At 35.8% G+C, this 15,014-nt stretch overlaps 1 long non-coding RNA gene across 1 annotated transcript in view; it reads right to left on the bottom strand.

Annotated features, from left to right (window-relative positions):
• The window catches only part of LOC112611559, a 17,263-nt gene extending 2,316 nt beyond the window's left edge, over positions 1-14,947 (bottom strand). Inside the window, exon 1 of the long non-coding RNA XR_003116684.1 lies at positions 14,826-14,947. This is a non-coding gene — a long non-coding RNA (uncharacterized LOC112611559). The remainder of the gene's footprint in view (positions 1-14,825) is intronic.
• Positions 14,948-15,014: the final 67 nt, after the last annotated feature.

Raw genomic sequence — 15,014 nt, 5'->3', positions numbered from 1 at the left:
CTCCCTCTTTCTTTCTTTCTCTTTCTTTCTTTCCTTCCTTCCTTCCTTCCTTCCTTCCTTCCTTCCTTCCTTCCCTTCTCTTTCTTTCTTTCTTTCTTTTCTTTTCTTTTCTTTTTTTTTTGGACAGAGTCTCACTCTGTCACCCAGGCTAGAGTGCAGTGGCAAAATCTCCACTGACTATAACCTCCATCTCCTAGATTCAAGCGATTTTCAGGCTTCAGCCTCTCAAACACAGGCATTACAGGTGTGAGCCACTGCCTCCAGACTACATTTCTAAAAGCTATACAGGATGATCCTGATATGCAACCAAAGAACTGGTATTAACATGTTACCCACATATTTTTTTTGTCGTTGCAGAAAAGACAAGGCTCTAACTATTGTGAATGCAGAATCTTATATGAGTAAGTAAAATTTGACCTGCTGAATTGCATAACCTTAAACTGTGTCTATTACATATAAAATGAAGTGTGGCACTCAAGTAAAAAGATCACACTTTTTAGTCAAAAATACCTTTACTACTCTTAAGCTAAATAGTCCAATGAAACACCCACATTACCCAAGCAAATCTTAATATCTAACTCATTTTTAATGTATAAAATGATTAACATTTATCTATTAACGTTTTATATATTGTTTTTCCAGATTCAAAGGTACTATAAAAATAAAATGACATTAAAAATCACTTTATTGTGGAAAGGGAACACTGACAATTTTCAAATAGTTTTTTAATGTCTGGTCATATTTCCTGATCATGTTGTTTACATTTGAGGCACAAAGTATTCAGTGCTTGAATCTGTTTTGCCAGGAATCACAGAGTTTATGTATGCTTTTATGTTACAAAAGAAGGAGTATAAATTAAGGTTGTAGACAAATACTTAAGGTTTAGGCTAAGCAGTTGCACTTACTCTGTAAGTAATAGACATCAATGAAGGTGGATAAACTGAGAAGAATCACAATGATTTGAATCCACATAATAGACAGTTTGGAGTTAATAAAAATAAGACACATGAAAGAATTGAAAAGCAGAATGTTGATCTTATTTTGACCAAAATGAGCTAGGAATATTCATAAGGCAACTAGAAATGTCATTTTTTTGTGTGTTTGAATTGCTTTTTCTAAAAATTGAACACTTAAATTTATACATTTTAGAAAAGAAATAATATGCTCAAGAGAAAGAATAGAACATAGCAGAAGGCCTGATGGCCAATTTTGAGAGACAGTCTAACTGTGCCATGAGATGACATCACAGTTTGTGTTTCCTGCTCATTTCATGTTGCACAGAACCAAAGATGATTAGAGAGATTCTCACTGTGGATTTGGGAAGGGAAATTTGCACGATGAGCCTAGGACTACCTGGAAGCCATCAGAAGCTACTGTGGTGTGTAAAAAAAATAGCAGGTTACCCAAATAAACTGCAAATTTATGTACGCATAAAAATGGGTACACAGATATTTATAGCTGCATTTTTTTTCACATTGACCTGAACTTGGAAGCAACCAAAATATCCATCAGTATGTAAATAGATAAACAAACTGGGTTCTATCCAGACAATGGAATATCATTGAGCATTAGAAACAAATGAGCTATCATGCTGTGATGGTTAATTTTCGGTGTCAACTTGACTGGATAAAGTTAATCTAGACAGCTGGTAAAGCACTATTTCTGGGTGTGTCTGTGAGGATGTTTCCGGAGAAAATTGGCATGTGAGTCCTTGAACAGAGTGGGAAAGAGCCTCCCTCATGTGGGTGGGCACCGTCCACTTTACTGGGGACCCAGATAGGATAAAATGATAGAGGGAAGGCAATTTTGCTCTTTCATTTTTAGAGCCGGAGCACCCTTCTTTTCCTGGCCCTGACCCCAGAACTCCAGCCTTCTCTGGTCTTTAGACTCCAAGACTTGTACCAGCAGCCCCCAGGTTCTCAGGCCCTCTGCCTCAGACTGAGAGTCACACCCTCATGTTCCCTGGTTTGGAAGCTTTTAGACTTGGACTGAACCACACTGTTGACATTCCTGGTTGTCCAACTTGCAGATGGCTTATCGTGGCACTTCTCAGCCTCCATAATCACATGAGTCAACTCTCCAAATAAATCCCCCTTATCTATCTATTCATTTATCCATCCATCTAGCTGTCAACTTTCTGTCTGTCTATCTATCTGTCTATCTATCTATCTATCTATCTATCTATCTATCTATCTATCTATCAATCATCTATGTATCCTGTTGGTTCTCTCTCTAGAGATCCCTCACTAATACACATGCCATGAAAATACATAGAGGAAACTTCAATGTATATTACCGAGTGAAAGAAGCCAATCTGAAAAGTCTACACACTGCATGATTCCAACTATGTGACATTCTAGAAAAGACAAAACTATGCAGACAGTGAAAAGATTTGTGGAGGACAGAGGTTAGAGGGGAGAAAGATGAATAGGCAGAGCACAGTGGATTTTTAGGACAGTGAAACCACTCTGTATACTATAATGTGATCTATGTCATTACACATTTGTCCAAACCCACAGAATGTAAAACACCAAGAGTGAAGCCTCATGTGAACTATGTATTTTGGATGACAATGATGTGTCCATGTAGATTTATCGATTATAACAAATGCACCACTGCTGTGTGGAATGTTGACAGCAGGGGAGGCTGTGCATGGGTGGGGACAGAGGGCTATGGGAACTCTGTACTTTCTGCTCAAATTTGCCACAAACCTAAACAAAGAATTGTTTATTAATTTTTAGAAAATGTATAGCAGAAAACTTGAATATATCCACTCTGACTCAAGGGAGAGAATTCAAGCACGAACAAAAAAGATTGAAATCATTAAATATATCTAAAATCCTTGCATTGATAAAGTTTTTTTTTTTTTTTTTTTTTTTTTTTTTTTTAAGAAACAGCTCCTTTTTTCAACCAGAGTTTGCTAAGGTGCCCATGCATGATTCGGAAAATTGGCAAAATTTGAGTTAATCCTGCCATACATCTCTGACTTTTCTTTTAGGTTAACTTCCTACTTTCTGGAAAAGACTCCAGAAGGGATGATAAAATTAGGAAAATGCTGTATTGCAATCTGTAATGTAATAATGAATTTAGACCACATTCGATGTATCAGTCAATGATGTAAGCATTAGGTGAAGAGTTGATGGGGAATGTTATGAGAAAGGTTCAGACTGCACATTACTCAGTGATATCAGCATCATCAAAAGAGGCCACGTAGGTATAAGTGCCTCAAAATGTGATGAAATGGGGAGTGTGAGGCATGGTCTCTAAAATTCATCACGTACAGACGTAATCGAACTGTTAGCTAATTAACTTTCAAGGTCTAATTGTACTTTTGCAACACCTGGAAGAAATAGAGGAGCAAGTTAGCTCATATTAGGAAGAGGCAATAAACTAAATGCAGAAAGTTTGATATTCTTTAGGGCTGGTTTTGATGATTAAAGAAGAAAAAAAATGGAGAGTAAAATAGATACAGAAGACATAACAACCAAAATTAGTGCTTGTGTTTATTTAAATACTGAATTAAACAAATATGCTATAAGAAAAATATTTAGATTCAATTGGAAACATTCAGATATGAACCAGATATTAAATACTATTCAAATAATACTAAGTGATTGAGGTCAAAATTGTTAGGTTAATTCCATATTGTTACGTAAAATTGTAATATCATTTTCATTTAGGACAACATACCAGCTTCAGTGGAGAAGTAGTATATCTGAAATTTGCTTTAAAATCTTGCAGCAAAAATTAATTAAAATACATAAATAAGTAAACACAATAAAAACAAGTGGGGTGATTAGTAAACAAGATTGAAAGCATGTTCACAATTATTAAAGCTGGTTTCTAGATATGTGGGTGTTCACGATAATATTCTCTTTACTTTCTTTCTTTCAAAATTTCCATAATAAACAATTAGAAAAGAAGTATTCACTTATCTATTTGTTACCTACATCAATAATTTTCTCTTCCTGATGAGTTTACTCCTTTTAGCTTATAAACAATCTGCCAGCTCCCCCACATAGTGAAACAACAGCACTTATCTGCTTCTGTAAAAGCAAACCAAAAACATGCTTTAAAACAGGTAGGTGTCTATATTTGCTTTCTCCTATTTTCTATTCCTCATTCTCTCTCAAACCCACTGCAGTCAGGACCCTTTTCCACCACTTCTCTGAAGCCATGTTTGTCATCATGTTATCAGTTACTGATAACTTTCATATGCGACATTTTCCACTTCACTCAACAATTCTTAATGCATTACACCAATGAACAGCAGTATTTGACCCAGCAGAATGTCGTTTCTTCCTCAATATACTTTCATCTCTAGGATTCCTTTCTGTTGTGCTGCTTTGGTTTCTCTCATACCTCACTGATCGCTTTTGTCTTTGTTGCTGAGCTCTCCTCTGGATGCTGACCTTGGGGAGCCTAGCAATGGCTTTAAATGTCATGTTCATGCTGATGACTGCCAAGTACATCTCATCAGCCCACCACTCTCACGAACGTCTGAAAAGGTTATCTGTACACCTGACGTTCCTAACTTCATTCTCATAGATAGACATTTCATTCTTTACCTCTCCAGAATTGAGTTTCTGGTCTTTCCTCATAAATCTGCTTCACTGGCCAGGCGTGGTGGCTTACGCCTGTAATCCTAACACTTTGGGAGGCCAAGGCGGGTGGATCACGAGGTCAGGAGCTCAAGACCAGCCTGGCCAAGATGATGAAACCTCATCTCTATTAAAACTACAATAATTAGCCTGGCACGGTGGCAGGCGCCTGTAATTTCAGCTACTCAGGGGGCTGAGGCAGGAGAATCTCTTGAACCCGGGTGGCCGTGCTTGCAGTGAGCTGAGATCTCTCCACTGCACTCCAACCAGGGCAACAGAGTGAGATTCCGTCAAAAAAAAAAAAAAAAAAAAAAAAGCTTCACCTGCAGCCTTTCCTGATTAAATTGATGAAAATTATATCCTTTTAATTAGAGTGTCAAATAATTAGAGTTGTTCTTGATTTATCTCTTTTTCAGACAGTTCACGTCCAATCCATCAGAAAACCCTGATGTCTTTCAAAATATATTTAAATATGATGTCTTTACCTCACTTTTCCTATTCCCATTGTCCTGTGAGCTAAAGATTTTTGGGAAATAACTTTTAAAGAATCTCCATGGCTCTGCCCTTTCCCTCCTCCCTCCCTCTAGCATACTCAGAATGAAAAAGTTAGCGAAATCTGTTTTTAATATAATCCGATTACTATCAAGTCTTCATTCAAAAACCTGTGGATTCATTTCATTGAGAGGCAAAGCCCAAACCCTAGATTGAGATCTGGGTCCTTCTATCTGTGGGCTTCCCTCCTGTCAATACTGAACCGTGTAAAAGTACGTGGTCCCAGCTTAGGGGTTTTACGTTGACCTTGTAAAAGAAAATCCTTAGCCAAATTAAATTTAACAGAGATTAACTGAGCAAAGAACACTTCACCAATCCGGCAGCCTCTGGAACCAGAGTATGCTCAGATAGACGCCAGTACAGCCATGTGGTGGAAGAAGATTCATGGACAGGAAAAGCGAAAAGTCACATAGAATAATTGGTGACAGCTCAGCTTTTCCGTTGTTGGAACACAGCTTGAATGGGTGGTCCCTTTTGATTGGTCGAAGTTCAGTGATTGGCACAACCTCAGTTATGGTCTGCTTACACCTCCATTTAGGTTACGGTTCACTGTGTACACTGTGTACACTGTGTACGGTTCACTAAGTCACTTTGGGGTGGACTTAAAATATATAAGGTGGCGGTTTTAGGAGACATTTAATTCAACATCCTATAGTGCAAAATTTTTGATGTGAATTATATACGACACTATCTTTAATGTTGACCAATCCAATAACTTTTTTTTTTATTTTTAATACTAAGTTTTACATGAGATAATCACAAAGTTCAGAGAGATTGAATACTTTTCCAAAGTGAATATACAACTGAGTCAAAACTTCAATCCAGGTCTTTCTCTGACTCTGGGGTGCATATTCTTACCATTGAATTACACTGCTTCTAATGCCATGATGGAGAAACTGGATGCCCCAGTGTTCACAGATATTTGTAAATATGTAAAAAGGTCTCCACTAGTTTCATTTTTACTAAAATTGCACAGTTTTATTCACTATGACTAGTAGAAATTATTTCCCAGTACTAACCTCTTGTCCTAATCACATTTTAGATTTTACAAACTAATACTGAACATGGTTTTGTCTGAATTCTAATTCTCTGTGCTGAGCATTGCTTGGCTTTTGAAAAAAGGTTTCAAATCAACGTAATTAAATAAATTTGAAGCTGTTGCTTATTTTATTTTCCATTTCATTTTCTTTCCAATCTAAATATATATATAGTTCTGGAAATTAGTTTATTATTTTCTTCTTACAAATCTTTAATCAAAGGTTTAGTGTGTTTAGGGGATCCACTAGCATGCCACAGGATCATACATTTAGTTCTAGGGTAGTGTTCTAAGGTCTGTTCAGCTATCTTCATCAGCGTAGTAGTTTACTTTTTTCACTGGATGTAAATGCAGTTTATACAACCCATTCGTGTCACGGACAGTGGCCAAATACTTCAAATTGTGCCATACATTTTACAGTCTCAAAACTTTGTGAGCGTAACATGAAGTGAACATTTGCTTCTGAAGGTGCCCTTATCTGTGTGATAATCCGTGGGTGGCCAACAATACCATGCTAACATATTTCTAACAGTGTGCAGCATATACAACATTTCTTAATAACTCAAGATTGCTACTACCTTATTAAAATGTAATGTAGGATTTTATTCCTGTTACAGTTAGCTTGAAATCATGCTTATAATCATGGGTAATTTCATTGGCAAATGCATTTAAAATAAGAATTTAAATGCCTCATAATTCAAAAATCTATCGAATTTGGAAAATTCTGTGTGTGAATTTCTTATATCAACATAACAGGCTAAGATAAGAGTAACTTTTCTGTCCTCTGACATTAATGAAGAAGTTCAGACTTGCTGTTTGAGGCACTTGATTAAGGAACCTTTCCATATCCTCCAGTGCAATACTCAAGCAGTGTCTCATGCACAAAGCAAACTCCCAATACTCTTGTTTCTGCCCTTAACTTTCCTTTGTTCTGTAAAGTTGAATGGTTTGACTTTCATCTTAGCAAATGCAAATATTCTAAGCCAAGGTTCATGTCTCTACGATTCATTGGAACACCAAAATGAAAAAAACATATCTGAGTGATAACACATACAACCACTTAAAATTTGGTGTCTGACCCAAAAATCAATTCCGGATTAATAAAGGACAAGAGTCAGATCAAACTCTGTTCCTTATTTGCTTAGGCTTAATATGATTTTCCCAAGCTCAGTTCACGTAATGATAAATTATTGACTAACTCCGAGGGCCCTGCTAATAGAAGTTGTATTGCTACGAAACCTATTTCACATGGTTCTCACGGGGCACTTTTCTGGGAGTATACACACTAATGGAAATGATTTTTCTCCCGGCCTCAAGGATGAGTCGTTATTGGAGTACTTGGTGCTCTTAAAAATTTTGCAGTCCTTATTTCTGGCCAGGATCTTGATGAAACATTTTGCTTCTTGGCTTCAGTTTGTATAGTTCACCACTTATTCTACCACAGAGTCTACTTTAGTCCTTCCACACTGCATGTTCATTCACTGTGGACCTGAAGGGAACACAGCTGCTCTTTTATTAGTGCATGCAAACATAATGACATATTTTTTTAAAAAAAGCAATAAAATACCCTTGGACAAGTTTACCAAGAAATTTTCAAGCACTCCACTAAGCAAAGAGACTTTGACAATAAATCTACCTATTGGCTTTACATCTGATGTTATTTTCTAGATTGCTACACACAGGTGGATTAAAGATTAACAGTGATTTATAAATTGAATCTAACACATCATTCTTAAAATTCAACTAATGTCATCCCTAAAAAGTTGCAATAAAATGTCCTTTGCATTAGATATTATTTTGATACTTGATTTCAGTACTCCAGAAGTACTAGTATGGCACAAATTCTGTTCTGGTATGATATTATAGCATGAATTCTACTTTAATCTATTTTTTGATATTTATTATTGTAAAATATTTAACTGTTAAGTAATAGTAAAAAAATTATGATTCTTTTTAATCTTATTCATAAGACATCACTATTATTAATGAGCAGGTGGGTAGTGTCCTGGATTTTTATATCCATTTGCAGACACATATTTTGTTGTAAAATATAAGAATATGCTCTCTGAATTATCCCAAAGTTTTTTAAAAAAGTGCATTGCATATACATTTTCCCATCTGTATATGGAAATCTACTTTATTCTTTAAATAACTGCAGACTATGACCTGTTACATGCAGGTATTCATTTATAAATGTATACAAATTACTTAACTTTATGTGACAAGATTGACAAGATTGTTTCCAACTTAAAAATATTATTGTAAATAATGCTGTAAAGAACATTCTCCTGCTTAATTTTCAGCTATTTCTACATGATAATTTCCTAGAAGTAAAATTTCCAGGTCAGAGGATATAAAAAAAGTGTATATATTATTATTAGTGATCTATTGTATGCTAAAACTGTTGAGCCCATTTATAATCTCAGCTGTAATATATTAACCATATTTTAGCTAATGTTTGCATAGTATTTCTTATTCCAGTCATAACTTTCATCCTTTTTGTACTCCAATTATTAAAATGTATACAATTCACATACAACAGGTTTTAAAATTCAATCTGACAATCTGCTTTTTAATTAAAGTATTTAATCAATTTATTGTTAATGTAATGACAAATACAGTGTTTAAATCTATGATCTAATATTCATTTTCAATGCTCTTTAACTTCCACTTTCATTCTTTTTTTTCTTTCAGACATTTTATTTTGAATAAAGAAAGAAAAAGTCGGCCGGGCGCGGTGGCTCACGCCTGTAATCCCAGCGCTTTGGGAGGCCGAGGCGGGCAGATCACGAGGTCAGGAGATCAAGACCATCCTGGCTAACACGGTGAAACCTCGTCTCTACTAAAAATACAAAAACTTAGCCGGGCGAGGTGGCGGCGCCTGTAGTCCCAGCTACTTGGGAGGCTGAGGCAGGAGAATGGCGTAAACCCGGGAGGCGGAGCTTGCAGTGAGCCGAGATTGCGCCACCGCACTCCAGCCTGGGCGACAACGCGAGACTCCGTCTCAAAAAAAAAAAAAGAGAAGAAAAAGTGAATTTCTTTTACTTTTTTATTATCCTTTAGTTATATATTTATATATTTATAAGACAGTGGTTAGTAGTTTTGTTTTTTTTTTAAATGAAGGTTTGGTATCTTCATTTCTTTGTTCCTGTTTTTTGTTGTTGTTGTTATTGCTTGTAGACATAAGGATCTCTTTATGTTGCTCAGGCTGATCTTGAATTCGTGACCTCAAGTGATCCTCCCACCTCAGCCTTCCATGGCACTGGAAGTATAGATGTGAGCTACCACACCCAGCCTGGATGCTTTGAATATCTCTTTCTCTTTGTTCTTTTGCAGCATCTCACTCAATATTTCTAGATATGATTTTCTTCGTATTTCTTCTTTTTTTTTTTAGTTTATCAAGGCACAATTTGCATACAGTAAATACACTGATTTTAATGTACAACTCAATGATTTTTAGTAAACTTAGGGAGTTGTGCAGCTCATACTAGAATTCAGGTTTAGAATATTGCTATTACCTCAAAGAAATCCCTCATTTGCGGTCAATTCCCATTTCTAGCTCCATTCCTAGGCACCCACCATCGGTATTGCCGTAGATCTGTTGACCTTGCTTTAGTTTGTGGCCTTTTGTGACTCTGGGACTTGATATTGTTCAGATGTTTTAGAAACTTATTGATCATGATCAGGTAGTGTTTCTCATCTATTCTCTCATGGTTGCTTTTCTTGGATTCCAAATTTACGCTATGTTCCATCTATCTCTTCTGTTTTCTTTTATATTTTCCTTCTAATCTACTTTTCATAATTTACTCATTTCTGGGCACTGAACTTTCTTTTTTTTCCTCCCATGCATTTGAGCCCAGTGAAAACTCTAATTAGCTTCTTAGACGCAGCTGCTGCTTTCTGTTAGGCTTCTCAGCCTCTAGGCTCTGAGAAATTTGCAGATACACTGAGGGAAACGTGGCATCAAATATTGGGCTTCCATGCCTATACTTGCCAACTTTGTCATCTTCACTCTCAAGGTTGTCTGCCCTGGGAGCCAAGAGTTGTAATTTTTGTCTCTGCAGTGCTGTGCAACTCCCAATGCCCCTCATCAGCTTTTATCCTGGTAGCTGCTACCTTTTTCTCTTGCCTATTTCTCAACCAAATAAAGAAAATTAATGTAAGAATTCTGAGTCATAGCTCCTTGTATCACATCAACAGTGATTACAATTTTTAGCTCGTGAAGAAAATTACCATGATTGCTCTCCTAAAAATAATTCATTATTCACTTATTTTTCAGGACACTTGCAGGAGATCTGTATTTGGCTAAAATGTTGCTAATTTTTCTACTTTATAAAAAAGATTGTCAGCTTGAGAAATAGCAGTTCTTGAAATATCTTCAAAATTTGTCAAGTTCAATTGATTTTTTTTGAAGTGTTTCATTTATCCTGGAATCTGATATTATTTCAGGTACAATAGATTATACTTTATGGTTGAAAACTTATTTTTTTATTTTGTATTACTCTGTATACTGTTTTGCCTGCAATAGAACAGTTATTCCTTCATAACTGATTTCTTTAGAGCCATCACCATATTCTTACATTAACGTACTGGTAAGGGAAATTTTTCCATTTCTCAAAAAGATGTTAATCAGTTCTTATTTTCAGTTAAAAATAAACATAACTTTTGTAAAGATTAAGAAAATAGCATAAATTACTGGCACGTAGAGAAACTTTCATATAACTATAAATATTAAAAGATGCCATATATCGAATCTTGTGCTTGTTCAGTCACATTCTAAGTAACAGTATTCACTTAAGAAGACAGATTCCGTATTTTCTGGGCCACTTTTGCTCAGTTTGTGCCTCAAAGTTTGCCTGCATGGAAATGCCAGCTAATTTTCTCACTGCAGAGTTTTCATAATCTGCTATTTGGATGAAAACTAACAGCATATATCACTTAATTTTAAAATACAAAATGTTGCACTGATAAAACATCCTGTTCTAGTTTCGATTGCCACTCAACAGGTCATCCTGAATTTAGGAGTTTAAAACTATGGTGAATGTATTCTTATGATCTTGTGGGTTAGAAATTGAGGAGGGTCTTGTCAATTTCCTTGCCCTGTCTGGTGTTCAGTGGTTTTCTGCTGATAGCTGGGGGCAGGGCCACGTTGTTCAAGATGATTCCACTGACAGGCTTGCTACCTTGGTGGGAAAGGTAGCCCTGACTGCTATCTCTCTCCCTCCATGTAGTTTCTGAGCTGCTTCGTGAGGGTTCTCTAATAGAGCAGTCTATTCTCTACATGACATCTCTAGGCTTGAGACCAGCATGGGAACTGCCACTCTTCAAAAAGGCTATTTCCGGAAATGGTGTACCACTCTTTCCATTTTACCTTAGTATCAGAGAAGTCATAGGCAAGACCAAATTCAAGGAGAACAGAAATATATCCCACTTTTTAAGGGGAGGATTGTTAAATACATTATATTTATTTGTTTAATACAATCTGTATAAATCAGCATTATTACTAATACTATTAATGCTAGCAAATATACTCCACTGCATTTTCTCATAATTTTAAAACCTTTTCTCTAAATGCATACCAATTCAGGAAGGCTATTGGATTATTACTATGTTCAGCCCAAAGCCTTTTTTTTCTGGAAATTATAATAATTTCTTCCTGATTGTTATGAGCATTTTTACATTATCAGTAATTCAAATGTGACCCACCTGTTTTTTCTAAGTGTTCCTATGGTTTGATTATTTGAGATATTATAATTAGTTTCCTGAATTTGTCATATTTTACACAAAGAAGACATTCCATAGACATTTTAACAAATAGCATTTCTCTCATCATTCTTCTTTAGATTTTGTGTCTTGTTTGGTTTGGTTCTATAGATTTATAGAAAATATGATAATATTGGATTATGTGATATTTGTGTAATACTATTAAATCAAAGAACTGATAAGCCAGTGACCAGAATGAGTTAAATTGTTGCCTAATAAACTTCACATACATGAGGGAGTAGTTAATAAAGGGAATAATTCCGAAGGCCTATAAAATCAGTTGGGAGAACTAGATACATATGTAGGTTGGACTAAGGCTGAATTTATAATCAATGTTCCCTGGAAAAGCAGATACACATTGGAGTTAGGTATATATTTAGAAATGAAAACATTCCTGTGGTAGTTTTATGTGATTAAAAAATACAGAACTTCAATTTGAAATCTTCTATTTTATAATAATTTGCCAGACTATAGAAAACAGCTATCAGAAGTAAAACATGTATAATATCTACAGGGATAATTAATTTCTTAAGAGTGTATTTCAAAGTCACATCACTGTAATACTGATGCAAAGTAGAATTCTTGGGGAAAAAACCATCAAATATTTGCATCTTTATCACATCATCACTTTGATCACTGAATCATTGTCAGCTGATATATCTAGCTAATGATAGAACTTCTGTAGAGGTCCTCCAATTTAGAGATTTTTCTGAGAAAAGGGAATAGGAGATTCTAAATTCTTAATAAGGTTAATCCAATTATTAACATGAAAAAGAATCACTGTTCGACCTAATCAGGAAGCATATTCTAGTATTATAAAAGTTTCTTAGAGCTATATCTATATCTATATCTATATATATCTAGAGTATATATATATACACACACAAAAATATGTAGCCCCATTAGTAAGCTTCCAATAAAAGAGTGAAATAATAGTAGTGCTAATTTAATGGGGAAAACCAAATGAAGTATGTACGATCATGTACCCTTAACAGCTGTCCTAATTAAATATCATTAAGGAGACTATTAGGTGAATTAAAATTGAGTCTTTCATTTACTACCAAAAATATATCCATTAATTTAAAATGGAGCTGTTATATAAGCTGAAATATCCACCTGTGAAATAGGAAAGTAGGTCTGAATTGTCTGGAATCAGTCTGTCATGCTCATTACAGCTCTAGGTCACTAAGGGGACATTGGATATCTAATACTGATATCTGAAATTTTTAAATGGAGAATAAGGCAAACTAGTTTTCACAAAGTTTCATGAAGATTTATAAATAGTTCACAATGTCTTTGAGGATGTTTTAAAATTTGTTCTTTGATACAAAATAAAGTATTAAACTATACAGATTTTTTTTTCATTTTTAATGATAACTTCCTGTGGAAACACATTTTAAAAGAATAATAATTTAGTTTTATAGGTCAGCATTTTTCAAACTAGGAAGCAAACCATAAACCTGTTAAGTCCTCTGGGATATTGGAGGCATGTATTTTTCTTTTTTAACAGGGATTTTTATAATATCAAGCTTGACATACAAAGCAGCGATTAATGCATTTTTCCCAGTGCTGCTTAGTTAATACTATACAGAGAAACACATGACGAACGTCAGAGCAGTATTAGTGTTCCTAATATTTACCTATATTTACCAACAAATTTCTTGTAATTAGATACAAGAATGACAAGATATAGTAGCAAAACTTGAAATCTTAGCCAGGCACAGAGGCACATTCCTGCAGTCGCGGTTATTTGAGACCTGAGGTGGGAAGACTGCTTGAGCCCATAGATGCGCTGCTGTGTTACTCAAGCAGGCCAGGCTGTGCAACATAGCAATACATCTCTTAAGACAAAAAGATACTTCTTAATCTTGTAAATGTGTTTGTAGAATTCCCTTTTGTGTTCAGTCCACCTGTACTTGTCCGTTTAGCTAATGTCCAATTTCCAATTGATTTTTGTTGAATTCTCTGAGGGAAGGCGCCCCATTTAACCAATCAGAATAGGTGAGGCCCAAGCATCCTTCCATTCCATACCTCCAACCTGGTGCATAACCTAGGATCCAATGATGCTTCTGGGGGATTACACAAAAGGAGTCAAATTGGGGAAGATTTTAGGATACAGCTGCATTGCTATAAAGCAGTAATAGAGGCGGGCAGATCACGAGGTCAGGAGTTCGAGACCATCCTGATCAACATGGTGAAACCCCATCTCTACTAAAAGTACAAAAATTAGCCAGGCGTGGTGGCGCACACCTGTAATCCTAGCCACTCAGGAGGCTGAGGCAGGAGAATTGCGTGAACTTGGGAGGCGGAGGTTGCAGCGAGCTGAGATTGTGCCACTGCACTCCAGTCTGGGTGACAGAGCCAGACTCCATCTCCAGAAAAAAAAAAAAAAGCAGTAATAAACTCTACAAGTGTGAGAACATAAAAAGCAGAGAGATCTTCAAAAGAATGAATCTCCTTAAGCCTGAAGGTATAAATATTTTAATTATATAATCCCTAAATCTCCTAATACATCACATTCAATATGTGTTTTTAGAGTAGATTCTTGTGCTGATTAGCAAACATACCTACGGTTAACTAATGAGCCATTGAACATAGAGGTCTGCTTTACATCATTTGTGATTATGATACCCCTCCTTCTAACTTACAGAAAGTTTGTTCTCTGGGAATCAGCTTGTCAATATATGTAACCAGTTATTAAATGGAGCAAGACTCCAAGCACTAGCAGGGCACCTCTCTTTATTTTTCTATAATTACATTTTTCAAACTTGCTCTTTCCAAGTGTCCTTCACTACCATTTAACAGCATCTGGGCATAACTAAACCTTTCTTTTCAATTTCAAGACTCAGTATCTTTCAGAACCACTGTCTTACTTCCCTTTCACAAACTGTCTCCCTTTCTCCCAGCTCAGGCCTGGTTCTGTCTGGACTGCTGGCTCTCACTTCCCTTCTCGTTCTTCAGTTTCTCCTTCTTGAACAACAGGTCTTCAAGGTCTCTAGGGAAGAAGGAACAGACTTCGCATAAAAGACAAAATAAGTTTTTATTTGATAGGTGTAAAATAT

This window comes from Theropithecus gelada, chromosome 18 (genome assembly GCF_003255815.1).
Source record: "Theropithecus gelada isolate Dixy chromosome 18, Tgel_1.0, whole genome shotgun sequence".
Taxonomy (NCBI): domain Eukaryota; kingdom Metazoa; phylum Chordata; class Mammalia; order Primates; family Cercopithecidae; genus Theropithecus; species Theropithecus gelada.
Note: the sequence above shows the minus strand (reverse complement) of the source record. Positions and strands in the feature narration are given on the sequence as shown.